The 12,500-nt window shown below is 49.6% G+C and overlaps 2 protein-coding genes across 6 annotated transcripts in view; one reads left to right on the top strand and one right to left on the bottom strand.

Annotated features, from left to right (window-relative positions):
* The window catches only part of LOC126570369 (organic cation transporter protein-like), a 2,865-nt gene extending 2,718 nt beyond the window's left edge, over nt 1-147 (top strand). The window contains exon 4 of the mRNA XM_050228086.1: nt 1-147. This exon is cut by the window's left edge and continues 994 nt beyond it. The gene's annotated coding sequence lies outside the window, so the exon portion shown is untranslated.
* Nucleotides 1-12,500, bottom strand: part of LOC126570370 (hemicentin-2) — a 126,136-nt gene that overhangs the window by 102,752 nt on the left and 10,884 nt on the right. The window lies entirely within an intron of this gene.

The raw sequence follows: 12,500 nt of genomic DNA, 5'->3' as shown, positions 1-12,500 counted from the left end.
GTGATTTCGCTGAATTTGGGTCACGACTTTTGGGACTCTAATTCCCGCATCTCCACTTCGACAGTGTTCTGACGCTCAACGCGCAGGGTGGAACGTAGCTTTTTGTAGTGCTAGGACAAAAGGAGATAAAAAATATCTTTCCCTTGATTTTCGGTGAACAGCAGATTGAACTGGAACCGTTTTTGGTGTCGTTTTATTTTCTTGTCCCTTTTATTGTCCCTGGCTGCAGCTGGACGAAACCTAAAACAAACCCGGCCGTCCGGTCGTGAAGGCTCTGCTGAAATGCCTTCTGGGTGAAAAAACATTCTTTTTAAATAACGTTCCTTCAGCTCCGTACCCCCGGCACCCGGTCTGCAGATTCGTACGACGCGGCGAACTTTGTCAAACCAATCCAAATTTAGTGTTTTCCTTGATAGCACAACTAGCGACTGCGAGAATTTTACTAGGATTCACTTGCCATGATTCAAGAACTAAGCAGAGAAGATAAGGCTTAAGATGGAGCGTGACTTGACGAAGCAGTGCCACCGAAGACTATTCGGCTTAACGGCTTAAACGTCGGATTTCCGCGAGATTATGCATTTTGGGCTAAGAAGCGAACAACATAAAGCATGTTTTTCGTGTGGCAACAAGCACAACAAATTCATTCGACTTATGATTTGCGTTTTCACCAAAAAAGTGCAGTCGACAAAATGCCAGAACTTTGCTTTGGCAATCGAAATCGAAAAAGAGAAGCGCAAACCAAGAGAGAGAGAGAGAGAGCTTTCCGGTGTTCCGACGAAGTGATGAATGTTGCTGATGCTTCAAGCAGAACGAAATTGGTCATCCAGACCAACAGACACAAAGCGAGAGAAGGAGAGAACAACTATCACCTGATCCATCTGCAGCGTCTGCTTGGGCACCGGGACCCTGTTCCACCTTCTGTCATCAACACACAATGGGGCAAAACCTTGGGGCGTTCGCGAACACGGCCACGTGTATGAGTTCGCGAGCCACTGCTCGCAAAGTGAAAAACTCCGCCATCGCCTCGTGCTTTTATTTGACAAACAGTTGTGGACTCGGGGCGAACATCGCAGAATTGAAAAGTTCGCCATCGGCCGCCACCAGGACCGCCGTCCAGGCCGGGATGGTACATGCGCCAGCATGTTCATTTCCGCGAGCCCACACATACACAGTCGTGTAGAGTTTTAGCATATCGCCTGCCGAACTCATCGCACGAGTCCTGGCACCCAACCCGGTGCCGTCTCTCCATCTCCCGTGTGCCTCCATCCCGGCACAACTCAAACAGCGAACCGAATAAATATGGCCTGCGACCGATTTTATGGCAAGTAAAAACAAAGCCCACAACCGACCGACTGACCGGCCTAGCATCACCACCACCACCGCCGCCATCATCATCGTCATCACCGTCATCATGCTGGCGGTTCCGGTGCAACGGGTGGCGGTCCTGGTGGCCAGAGACACGACGTGCAATAACAATAACAAGCAGCATCCGGGCCACACCAGATCAAACAAAATAATCAGATATTTCAGACGATGGAGGTCACTAGTTTTCGGAGTCCTCAAGAACGCCTCCAACAACGGTACCGTCATCGGGTTTGGGATGAAAATTGAAGAGCAGAAGAACAAATCATTCCATCTAGCAACCTGGGTGGTCACCTGGCGGATGGCGTTGTTGCCAAGCACGCGGGCGTTCGCCGGAATTTGTGGCGTTTGTCAGTTTGAACAACTGACCCGATGGCCACCACTAGCAGTGTTTATATAAGTCCCCGAGCACGGTCACGAGGCAAAGAGCAGCCACAGTCCACTCCTGCTACCGAGTATGTTTTTCAAACTCTATTCCTCCGGTGTTTTTTTTTATGGTGCTTTCCCTCCAGAGGTATCCAGGCGCACGGTTTTTATCCCATGATCGATTCACGCGAGTTGGTTGGACGCGATGGCAAAAAAAAGAAGGTAACTAACGAACATTTGCTTTTGCTGTCCGCTCCTCGGGTGGATAAATAACGTGACTGACCCCGTCAGGCCGCCAGTCTCGTGGGTTTTGTTCGTAATAATCTTGGATGGAAGGAAATCATTTGAATAACAATCCTTTTCGGTTGCCTGTGTACCGAGAATCAACCACAAACGGAAACAGTACGATTTTTCGTTCGCAAGCTTGTGTCGTTTTAAATGATGCAAATGGTTATCGAAGGGATTTGCTTACTTAAATGAAATCATTTCAACCTCTAGCTTTACAGCAAAAAATAAGCTGTTTCCGGGGCAAATGACTTAAAGACTCCAATTATCCCAGATATTAAGCAAAACAAAACAAAACTATGGCCATAAATCTTTACTGCAAACCATTACTTTGTCTTTACTGCAAACCATGGTAATCTTTACTGCAAACCATGGTATCGTCACTCCATCGCCCTGATCATTGTTCCGCTTGACCGGCGTCACGTCGTCTTGCCAGACTTTATTTGTTCGACCTCACTCCATCCCACGTGGCCACCAAGGAGCTTATGCCATCGGCGGGAGAGTCAACATCGGCCCGTGATGCGCCGTATCAGATTTGTTTTGTGCTTTAATTTGATATCCTGATCACCGACAGCGTGAGTTGCTAGCCGGGCTGGTTTGGTCAAGCCAACGCCGTGGGGTCTTTCATGTAGCGTTAAATATACACTCCAAGATGGGGACGCTGGATCCCCTCGAGGAGCAGCCAGCCAGCAACGAGCCAACGAGCGGACAAACGAACGAACGTAACCTTCCATCAACATCAAGTAGGCCTCCCGGTGTTTGTGTTTCCTTCATTACATCCGAGCAACCGGCCGACCATCTCACCGACTCATGGTTTGCTATAATCCTTTTCTCTTCATTGTCAGTAATTCAGTTTCTCCTCATCCACCTCCCGGGAGACCACCGTTCATACCGCCACTGGACGTTGCTTCTGCACTTTGATTTGATTTTTATTTGTTGCCCCCCGGGATGATTGCCAGTGTGGTGTGGTGGGCCCGGGCGGTTGGCATAGAAAGATGGACAGCTCCCACAGCTGCCGATGCCTGCTGTGAGCGCCGAAACCAGACAACAATACTAAAACGATGATTAAAATAAGGCCGGATAATAACAACAGTAGTAATGAAATTATTAAACGACTTCTGCGATGCTTGATGCCGGTCGAAGTCATCCATCCATTGACGTAGAGATGATCATGATGCTGGATGGTAGGCTAGGACTCCGTGTCCTTGAAAAGTGTGGTGCTCGGTTTCATCAAAATGCTGAACAAACCAGCATGCTTTGACCATGCTGGTAAGCCCTGGTCAGAGCGGATCAGAGCAATGTTGGTTTAACCGTTTCTCGTTCTCGTCTCGACGAAGCAACAGAATGAGTGAAGCGGAGGAAGGGCCACACCCTGGGTGTTGCCACACGCTGGTTTGTTTGTTGAAATTCTATGCGAGTTCCTTTCCCTGTGGTGTGGGAGCAGACGGGAGGGTGCCCTAATCAACGCAACGGTCCGTAGTACATCGGACCCATAAAAGAGCCCAGGCCAGACATCAGTCCGACACTCTGACCGTCGGTAACACTGGAACACGCCAAGGGACCCAGTACGCGGGGAAGGATAACCTTAGTTAATCAAGCGAACAATGAAATTAGTTTTTGATACGACCAAAAGCGAGAAGTTATTATAATGAGATCCTTTGAAGTGGTCTAACACCGGGGGTTCGAAACATGCGAAACCAAGGAACTCATCATTCCGCCGGGCGGCTCACGCCTACGCTCAGGCCAAAAATAGGATTGAAGGTGACCTAGATCCCCGGATGGATTGTGGATCAGTTATTTAAATTCTAAACATTTGGTTTAAAATGTGATGTAAAATGTAATTCATTGTCAGTTGTTTATGCGAACGGAAGCATTCCGTCATTTTGAAGAGGTTTTCAAACAATCGCGGGGTCACTTTTAATAAGCTAACTCGTTTGGGACCTGGCTGGAGCTGCTTCATTGCTTACTTAGAAACAGGGTGCGCGATGTGAATCCGCGTGGAACCGGAATCGCGCACCAGACCGAAATGGCCACGGTTGTTTTTTGGTGTGGGTGTTTTTTTTATTCTCCTTTAGGCTTACGGCCATAATATTTTCACCTAACCTCCGTAGAGCCTTCTTTTAATTAAAAACAACCAAAAAACGCACATACCAAAAAATCTCTGGCCAAGGAACACATCATAACCCCCGCACGCCTTTTACGCGGCCGGGAGCCCGAAAGCTTGGCCTTCGCAATCGCATTATCATCTAAAATGCATATGTTAATGAAGGGACTTCATCAAGCCAGGGCCATGTTTTATGTTGGCACAAAGGGCAGCGCAACCCCACGCTGGGACGCAGGGCAGATTTTCGGGACCTAAACTCTCAAGAGAGCCAGCGCTCCATTTGGAGGGCTGTGTTCCCGGGCCAAAAAACACTCAGCAAGTCAGCGGCGGCTCGTTACGTCATTAGGATATTTTTGGACACGGTGCGCCGAACCGGGCGAACGTGTACAGCATTCCCAATAGTGGGTGTCCTGCGTGAGCAGCAACAGAGTTTGCGAGATTCAGCGAATTCATTTCGCAAATTGAAGAAAAAACATTCCAGCTGCAATTTTTTAGTGGAATATTTGACGCAAACATTGCAGTTTGCTTCTAACAGTAAATAGAACGCGATGAAATAGATTGGAATTATTAGAATTACAGTTTTAATTATGCCAGAACCTCGGTTGAACTGTATTGAATGCACCGAACTGCTGTTGCTGTCACACACGCAAACCCACACAGGGCCTGCTATGATGCACAAAACCCATTCAAAGCAACTAGCCAATGTTTACCAACCAGCGGAGGCCATGGAAATTAATCTTTCCAAATAACTTTTCTAGTCGCAGCTCACGCCTGGCAGCGCAACCGCAAAGCTGTGAGTGAGAGGCTGCGGCCTCGGCGTAACAAAACATATCAAAATATTGAACCAAAGACCCCGCCTCTCACCCCATCTACGCGCGATTGCGGCCTATTCTGTATTGGATGCGAGATTATTTCTGGCGTGACTGGCGGTGGCGGTGGTGGTGGTGGGTACGAATAAATAAACCACAACCTGTCAGTTCCGATCAGTCCCTCGTGGCGTGCGCGCGCGCGACACAAATGTGTGCATTCATTTACAAACCGGGCACAACACAACACATGTCCTGTGTACCAAAGGGGATGTAATGAAGCGATAGAACGGGGGGGGGGGGGGGGGGAGAAACGTAAACGTGAGGCCATTTTTCCCATGTATCAATTATTCATTATTAGATATGTATAATTTAGCGAGGAGAGATAAAGGGGGGCCACGAGGCACGTTTAAACGAAGCGAAAAGGGGTACATCCCCGGGTGGGGTGGTGGGTTGATGTCTGATACAAGCACTATCAGCAGTGCGCTTGCTGTGTGATGTTTTGTGGTTTATTCCGCTTGAAATGAATGCAGCACCAGGCCCGGGGTGATAATTTTACCGAGCAGAAACCAAAACCCCGATTCTAACTGATCCCCCGTGGAGGGTGGACAACCCACGTGGTGGTGGTGATTGCCTTTGCGGTTCGCTTAATTGATGGAGACGCATGGGCATCGGTAATCAGGACGCGCGTCAGTGGCGCTCGCTGGCACTGCTTGTTGCTCCCTGCATTCAAGCGGAACAAGCCCGAAAGCATTACCGGAACGTGCTCCAAACGATGCACACGCCCATCACACAAACACATACACTTTTTCACATAAAAAAAAAATTACAAAAAAAAAAAGGGTGAAACTCGAGGCAGTGGCCAGGTGTATGGGAAGATTATGTTTGTGCAAATAAATCCAGCAATCGGTCAATATCTAGTGATTACCGGAAGGCTTATCAGATTTTATCACTGACGCTGTGTGGCTGCGGCATGGCATGAAAGAAGATGGCATTTTGTGGCTGGAATGATCCCGGATGCTGCAATCCTTGACTGGAATCTTGGCCGCAACAGAGCTAACAGAACAACGAACCTGGCTTCCCCATTTTCCCACAGCCTGCTACGTGTACGTGTGTTGTGGTTACGGCCGACGGCCAACAACGGCCGGCTTCGATTGAGAGAAGGTCGATCCACAACAGTTGATACACCTCGTTGACCGGTTGGAATTGATTACATTTTCATTCCCTCCCCTCTGACCCCACAGGCCTCGGATTCCTGTCTAGAATATTAAATTGATTTGCCTGAAACGCACGCACGCACGCGCTCGTTACACCGCTGGCTATTGTGTTTGGTGTGGTGTGGTGCGGTGTGGCCCCTTGTGTCTCATCGGGCCATGAAATGGATTAGATAATTGCGCGCAGACCTTAGCCACAATCCTTGGGCCGGGTAATTTCGCTCTCCTCCCCCTCTTCCCACTCTCTCCCATGGCATGCAGATGAGGTTCTCGGTCGATTTTATGGTTTTCGTCGCCCGGCACCTCAGCCTCGGCCACGGTCTCGGTTGGCAAACCCACACCGTTGATTGCAGCCATAAATTTTGGGAACCGAAAGGGTCGATGGTAAATCAATTTTGTCCCGCCTCGCGCGCTCACTCGCACCCCCTTGGCCCACCAGGCATCCAAATTAGATTAACTGGAAAACGTAAAGTAAACAGCGCGCAAAGGTCCACTGGAAAGGGTGTGTTCCGGGTAGACCGGTTAAAAAAGAAAGTAAAAAGAATTCGCAACAATCTCCGCTCCGCACTGTCTGGCACAATTAGTGAGCAGAACAGGTGAACGGACAGCAGATGGTCCACCACCCCAGAAAGCAGACAGATTGAAAGTGGAATAAATTTCCTTCACAAACATGCAACCAACGGCAGCGATGGTGGCGGCAGCGATGATGAAAGCAAAACAATCCGTTACATTTCGAACCGGTTTCCGGTCAGATCCGTGGCGTGGCCGACGCCGTCGCCACCGGAAGTTTACAGCATCATCCCCTGACGCTCCGAAAAAGGGGTCTTGACTGAGCGAGCAGCGAACCCATTTCCGGTCGCTCGCTCGAATGACCAGCCCCCCCTCGGGGGCGCCGGGTGTGAGAAAAGTCGTAAAGTTCAAGTTGAAAGATTTGGCCAGCAAACCAGCAGCACCGCCTGACCTGGCCAACGTGTGCCGCGTGGTGGCCTAGGTGGTAATAAAATCAAATCACCCCGCAGAAAATTAGGGTAAAAGTCTGGGCAGTAATCCAATTTTTACCACCACCACCACCACTGACGCACTCTATCAAACAGCATGCAGCACGTAGCAGCAGCACCGGGACGACCAGAAGGAATCGTTAACAACCCTCCGAGGAACTGGGGCGTGGCGAGGCGGAAGCGTGTTGAACCAACAAGCAAGCACCGCTCCGAAAGGTTGCTAATCTACATCCGGAACCCATTTCGGGACGTTCATCCGAAACGAACCGTGCCGCATTTTGGATTAGCCACCCCGGGACCGGGAGGACCAGGGACCGGGAACGCATCAAACATGCGCACGGGCGTGGACCGCAAGAAAAAAAGCAACGAGGAAGAAGACCGGTGAACCGGACTGCCAAACTGGCCGCTATTGGGCCTGGAATGTGGAAAGTGTTCAAAATGTTCATCACATTTCCCGGGAATCCGTAGCATCGGCACCGGTCGGCACCGAAAAAAGGGAAAGAAGAAAACGAAACAGAAAGAAAGAGAGAGAGTGAAAGAGAGGGAGGGTAAATCGAAAAACTTTCACCCCCCCAAACCCCCGCCCGGTAATCCGCCCACTCGGTGTTGATGAAAAATCGGGGGAAAAAAGGGACGCGGCCCCAGCGGTGACCGAAGGAAGCGATTGAGTTTCGGTTATCGGGAGCGGTCGGCGCTTTTTCCCGTGCATCGCTCAAATTGAAAGTCGATGATCCTTTTCGCATGTCCTTCTTTAATCGGGCATTTGTGAGTGGCCGACGAGGGGGGGGGGGGGGGGGGGGTGGCACATTTGGTGGTGAAACATGCCGGAAGTAAGTCTAATCCTCCCAGAAAAGTCAACATCGACCAGCCCAGACCAATCCAGTCCAGTCCAGCCCAGTTCCGGGAGCTAGTCACTGGTAAATGATGGAGCGGGCCTCTTTTTTTGCTGTTTTCTTTTTCATCTTTTCCTTTCATTTCATGCCGGGTGCTGATTGAAAGGAAATGTTGCGTACAATCCAACCAAACGGTCGACGGCTTTCTCCCCTCGCCAATCTACGCCGCCTTCTTCGATCGGTCAACCATCGTCGTTGCTATCGTCGCCATCGTTGTCGTCGTGATGGGCAGCTCGTTGAGAGAGCATGGCATGCACATACACTTCACGAAAATATGCCTACTGCCATCGCCGTGGTCGCGTCTTATCGGTCGCTTCTCTATTAATGCAGAAGGCCTTCGGTTGCTCCGAGGGGAGTTTTTAGGTTGCCCTTTGCCGATTCGCCGATCGTTGGTCTGGAAATCCTATTAACATAAATCTCCGCATTGATAAATATAATATTTTTGACTTTCAGCACCGACGGGAACGAAGCGACAGTTCGCCAAAGGAGCAGAGAGCCAAGCTTTTGTTGTTAGAATGGTGGCGTACGGAGTGGAAATCCTACTTTATCCTACCGGTACACGAGCACCAGCGAAGCGGCGCACACGCCGATCATCATCATCATCCACCTGGCTAGATTGTTCACCTTTTGAACGATGCTGACACTGTTGCGCACTCTCTCGCTCAAGTGTTCTTTTTTCCGCGCTTCAAACCACTCCCAGAGGATGCGAAATGAAATTAAAGAAGGATCTCTGAGCACGAGTGACGAGTGAAAATTCATAACTTTTACTCTGAATTTTCCATAGTTTAAAGAAGAAGAAGAAGCAGCAGCAAGCTCGCTCGTTGCTCGTGCTCACTTTATGGTTCAGACACAACCTTATCACGCGCTTCGATCTTCAGCGAGGCAATCATCCCACCCGAAAAGGTGTGGGGGCCCGCACCTGGATGCTTCGAAAATGGGTTTTCAATCAACTGCCACGGTCGTTGGCGTGGGCGCAACCACGCACACACATAAAATGCCGATGCCACACCACACAATTTATCCGATCCGAGACCACCTAAGCCATCGGATGAGCACGTGGATCTTACGAGGGTGGACGATAACAAAAAGGATGATTATGCTGGCGCTCGTGGATCGATCGGAAACCAAAAACTTTTAATTAAGATAAAAATTCATCGCACGTCCTCGAACAGGAGGAAGCTTCCATCCGGTGAGCAGTACATCAGCTTCAGCTTCGGTTTCAATTATTTCTAGTCCCAGCCCTCCTCCCCCCCGGCGCACCGGAAGCAGCATATTAATTTGAGACCGGTTCTCAGATATACACTCCTGGCGCGTGGTGGGCACCTTGGCACCGTTGATAGTCTTTGGTTAATATTTCCGCAACTGACTATCACGCAGAGTGTCACGCGTTTAAGATTTAGGATATCGCACGGCAGATGGCAATTGAAGCCCGCTCGACGAACAAATGATACCAGGAAAAGGCGAGCAGAACAACCACCAAGCACAACTCTTCGCTTATCCCTATTTCACTCTCCAGGCTGGTGCAACTCCGATTGATTAATTTATGTGATTTCCCGGAATACCGCGGCGCCTTGTCTGACTACTTAATCGTAAAACACGGGGAAGCAACCGAGCAGCAGGAACTCCGTAATCAGCGAGCAGGAACTAATTAATTCGCCCAAGTCGATATAATTCCAATAAATTCCTTTCCTTCCCTTCAGCCACGATCTCCAATTATGCCTCTGCTTAGTGAGCGCACGAGCCAAGCTTAAGGAGGAGGAGTAGAATGAGGTGCGGCCTTTTTTTCATCGCTTCGCTGCTGCTTCGCATTTCGAGACACAATACGGCCACGGGAATTGTGTAATGAATTTTAATCCATCCACCGCACACGCACCGAAGATAAGAGCATTATGTGCCTTGGAACAATATTTTCACACAAATAACCACCAACCACCGGGATGGGAGGGGCCGCACCAATTGCCATCCATCGCGGTGACTGTAAAGTCATCGTTTTGCAATGAAATTAAACCCACGCTCGGTCGGTCCCGGTCGGTCACCACCACCACCACCTGGAGTGGCAACCGATAATACGAGAAAATCCCGTCATGCTCGCACAATTATGCTTCGCCAAGCAAACCAACAACAACACGTCACCGCTAGCGAGCAGACGGTCCTCGAGCGTACATGGAGCGTAACTGACGAGGTGTTTCGCATGGCCAGGCGAGAGGGAAGGCACAACAGTGCGCGCCCCGTTTACGTAACGCGTGGCCATTGAACCAAAGAGGGCGCTATCGACTTCAGCCACCGGTCCTCACGCACCGTGTTCTTCATTACACCATTCCAGCGAAGGTATTGTTATTGAACCTGTGTCTGGTCTCTGGTGTGGTGTGTCTGTGTGCGTAGGATAGATCCTTGAAGGTCCTTGGAGGAGGAACGTTGATATCTATCAGTGTTGAAGTAGCCGAAACCATCGTCGACGTCACGTAGTGCCTCGGTTGGCGTATTTCCCTTCTGCCCCTCATTGGCGGATTCGCTCGTTCGTATGCGAGGTTCATCGTCCAAAACGTCAAATGGCTGACAGTAATGAGAATGACAAAGTGGTGCCATGTGCGCACCATACCAGATGGGGACCAGAATTAGGTCGACCGCCATGACACCCGCCTAGCTGCCATCATGGTCTCCGACTGGGAGCAATAAGAACAGAGGCTCCCGCAAAGGGGAGGTTGCTTTTATTTGTGGGACATTTAAGAGTCATTCACCGAGATAGGGAATCTTGAAGCACCGTTGGAGGTTCCGGAAGGTTCTTTTTCCTTTCCACCAGGATCTGCATCGGCAATGCAACATACCAAATTCACGCCAACGGTGACAGCAGACCAACCCTCGTGCGGGCTCCCTTCAACGTGAGGCGTGGGATTTGGCCAAAAATATATGGATTCCCCCTTAGAGCACGCCCCGGAGTGCGTGTGACACGTGAGCAAACAGCGCGCGCACAGCGTCAGGGTGCGAAACTCAAACAACGCCAAGGAGGCGGGTAATGAGGATGATGAGCGTCAAACGTCGCCATCGCTTTTGACAACTTCTCTCACTCGACTCACTCGACACTCAAAAGCTCATCACGATTACACGATGTCGTATGTTAATTAATTTCCCAGCATCACCACCACCGCCACCGTCGGAGCCAGTTGAGCTCCGTCGACTTTAGTGCGGCACTTCAGTGTCCTCCCCCCCGCCCCCCCCGGGTGCTCTGACATACCGATCGTGCCGGGCATAACATCCTTCAATCAGGTATGTCGACGGTTGCGACATAACGCGCCCTGATATGGATCAGCGAGGGATGGAGTCGGTTGTCGCAGTGCCCTCAGGTCTTTGGCCGAACGACAGCTGACAAACTTATGTGGCTATACGTGGCCGTGTGTCGACCTGATACCGACACCTTGGAGAACCGGAGGGACGGAGAAATCTCTGCGACACAATTGAAATATGAGGTGCGCGTATCATGGCTGTACGTGTGCCCGTTCTTTGTTTGTCTATTTCCGGTGTGTCACGGTGCCAGCGGGAAAAACGGGGAAGGAGGAAATTCAAAGCTGTTTGATGGAACTCTGCGCCACTACTACAGGTCGATGCGGTCGTCGTCGTCGTCGTCGGTGTCGGTGAGAGCAAAGTACATTCCCGCGAAGCTCGTTAGCCCAACCCAAGGTCATATGGCTTCATACTCGTGGCAATCACTTTGATTGAAGCTTACCTCATGCCCTTGGCGTGGCTTCGATCAGTAATTTGATGACTTTCATTTCGGATGAAATGAAATTGTGAGCGGAGAGTCCGTTTGACGGGGCTCCGGTAAAATATGCTTTGGATTTGTTTGCTCTTCAGACGAACAGCTTGTTGAATCATTAATGCATTCGTCTCCTACGCTTGTCACTTTTTGTATTTCACATCAAAGCGTCTTATCTTATGGTATCTAGTAATCTATCAGACAGCTGTCGAAACTGTCAACCACAGACGGACACAACTGTCACAATTTAAACGCCAACATATATAGTAGGCCAGTGGTCTCGAACTCATATTAGCATGTGGGCCACAGTTTAAAGTATCAACATGTCCGCGGGCCATTTAATCACATAATTTGGAGGTGTCTAGCTGCTTTAAATTTGCATTTTCTGCAAGGTAAAGGCAATTCCGAAACGGGTTACCACGCCGAGAATACGAAAACATTTAACTCCATTGCCGAAACCCCATGATGTAACTAAATAACTCAGAAATCCCAAACTCCATTAAGTAATTAATTTTGAAATGTTGAAAAAATGTTTCTTCATTTAATTATTCGAACATTACTGACTTTGCACAGTCGACGTAGCCATGGGCCGCACAAAATAAATTGGCGAGCCGCTAGTTTAAGACCCCTGTAGTAGGCGATGGATTAAAGAGACATGTCAAGACGGCTTTCATGATACTTTAATAATCCTCCGAAAAAAGAAAAGTTAAAGTTTGTGGCA

Source organism: Anopheles aquasalis, chromosome 2 (assembly GCF_943734665.1).
Source record: "Anopheles aquasalis chromosome 2, idAnoAquaMG_Q_19, whole genome shotgun sequence".
Classification (NCBI taxonomy): Eukaryota; Metazoa; Arthropoda; class Insecta; order Diptera; family Culicidae; genus Anopheles; species Anopheles aquasalis.
Note: the sequence above shows the minus strand (reverse complement) of the source record. Positions and strands in the feature narration are given on the sequence as shown.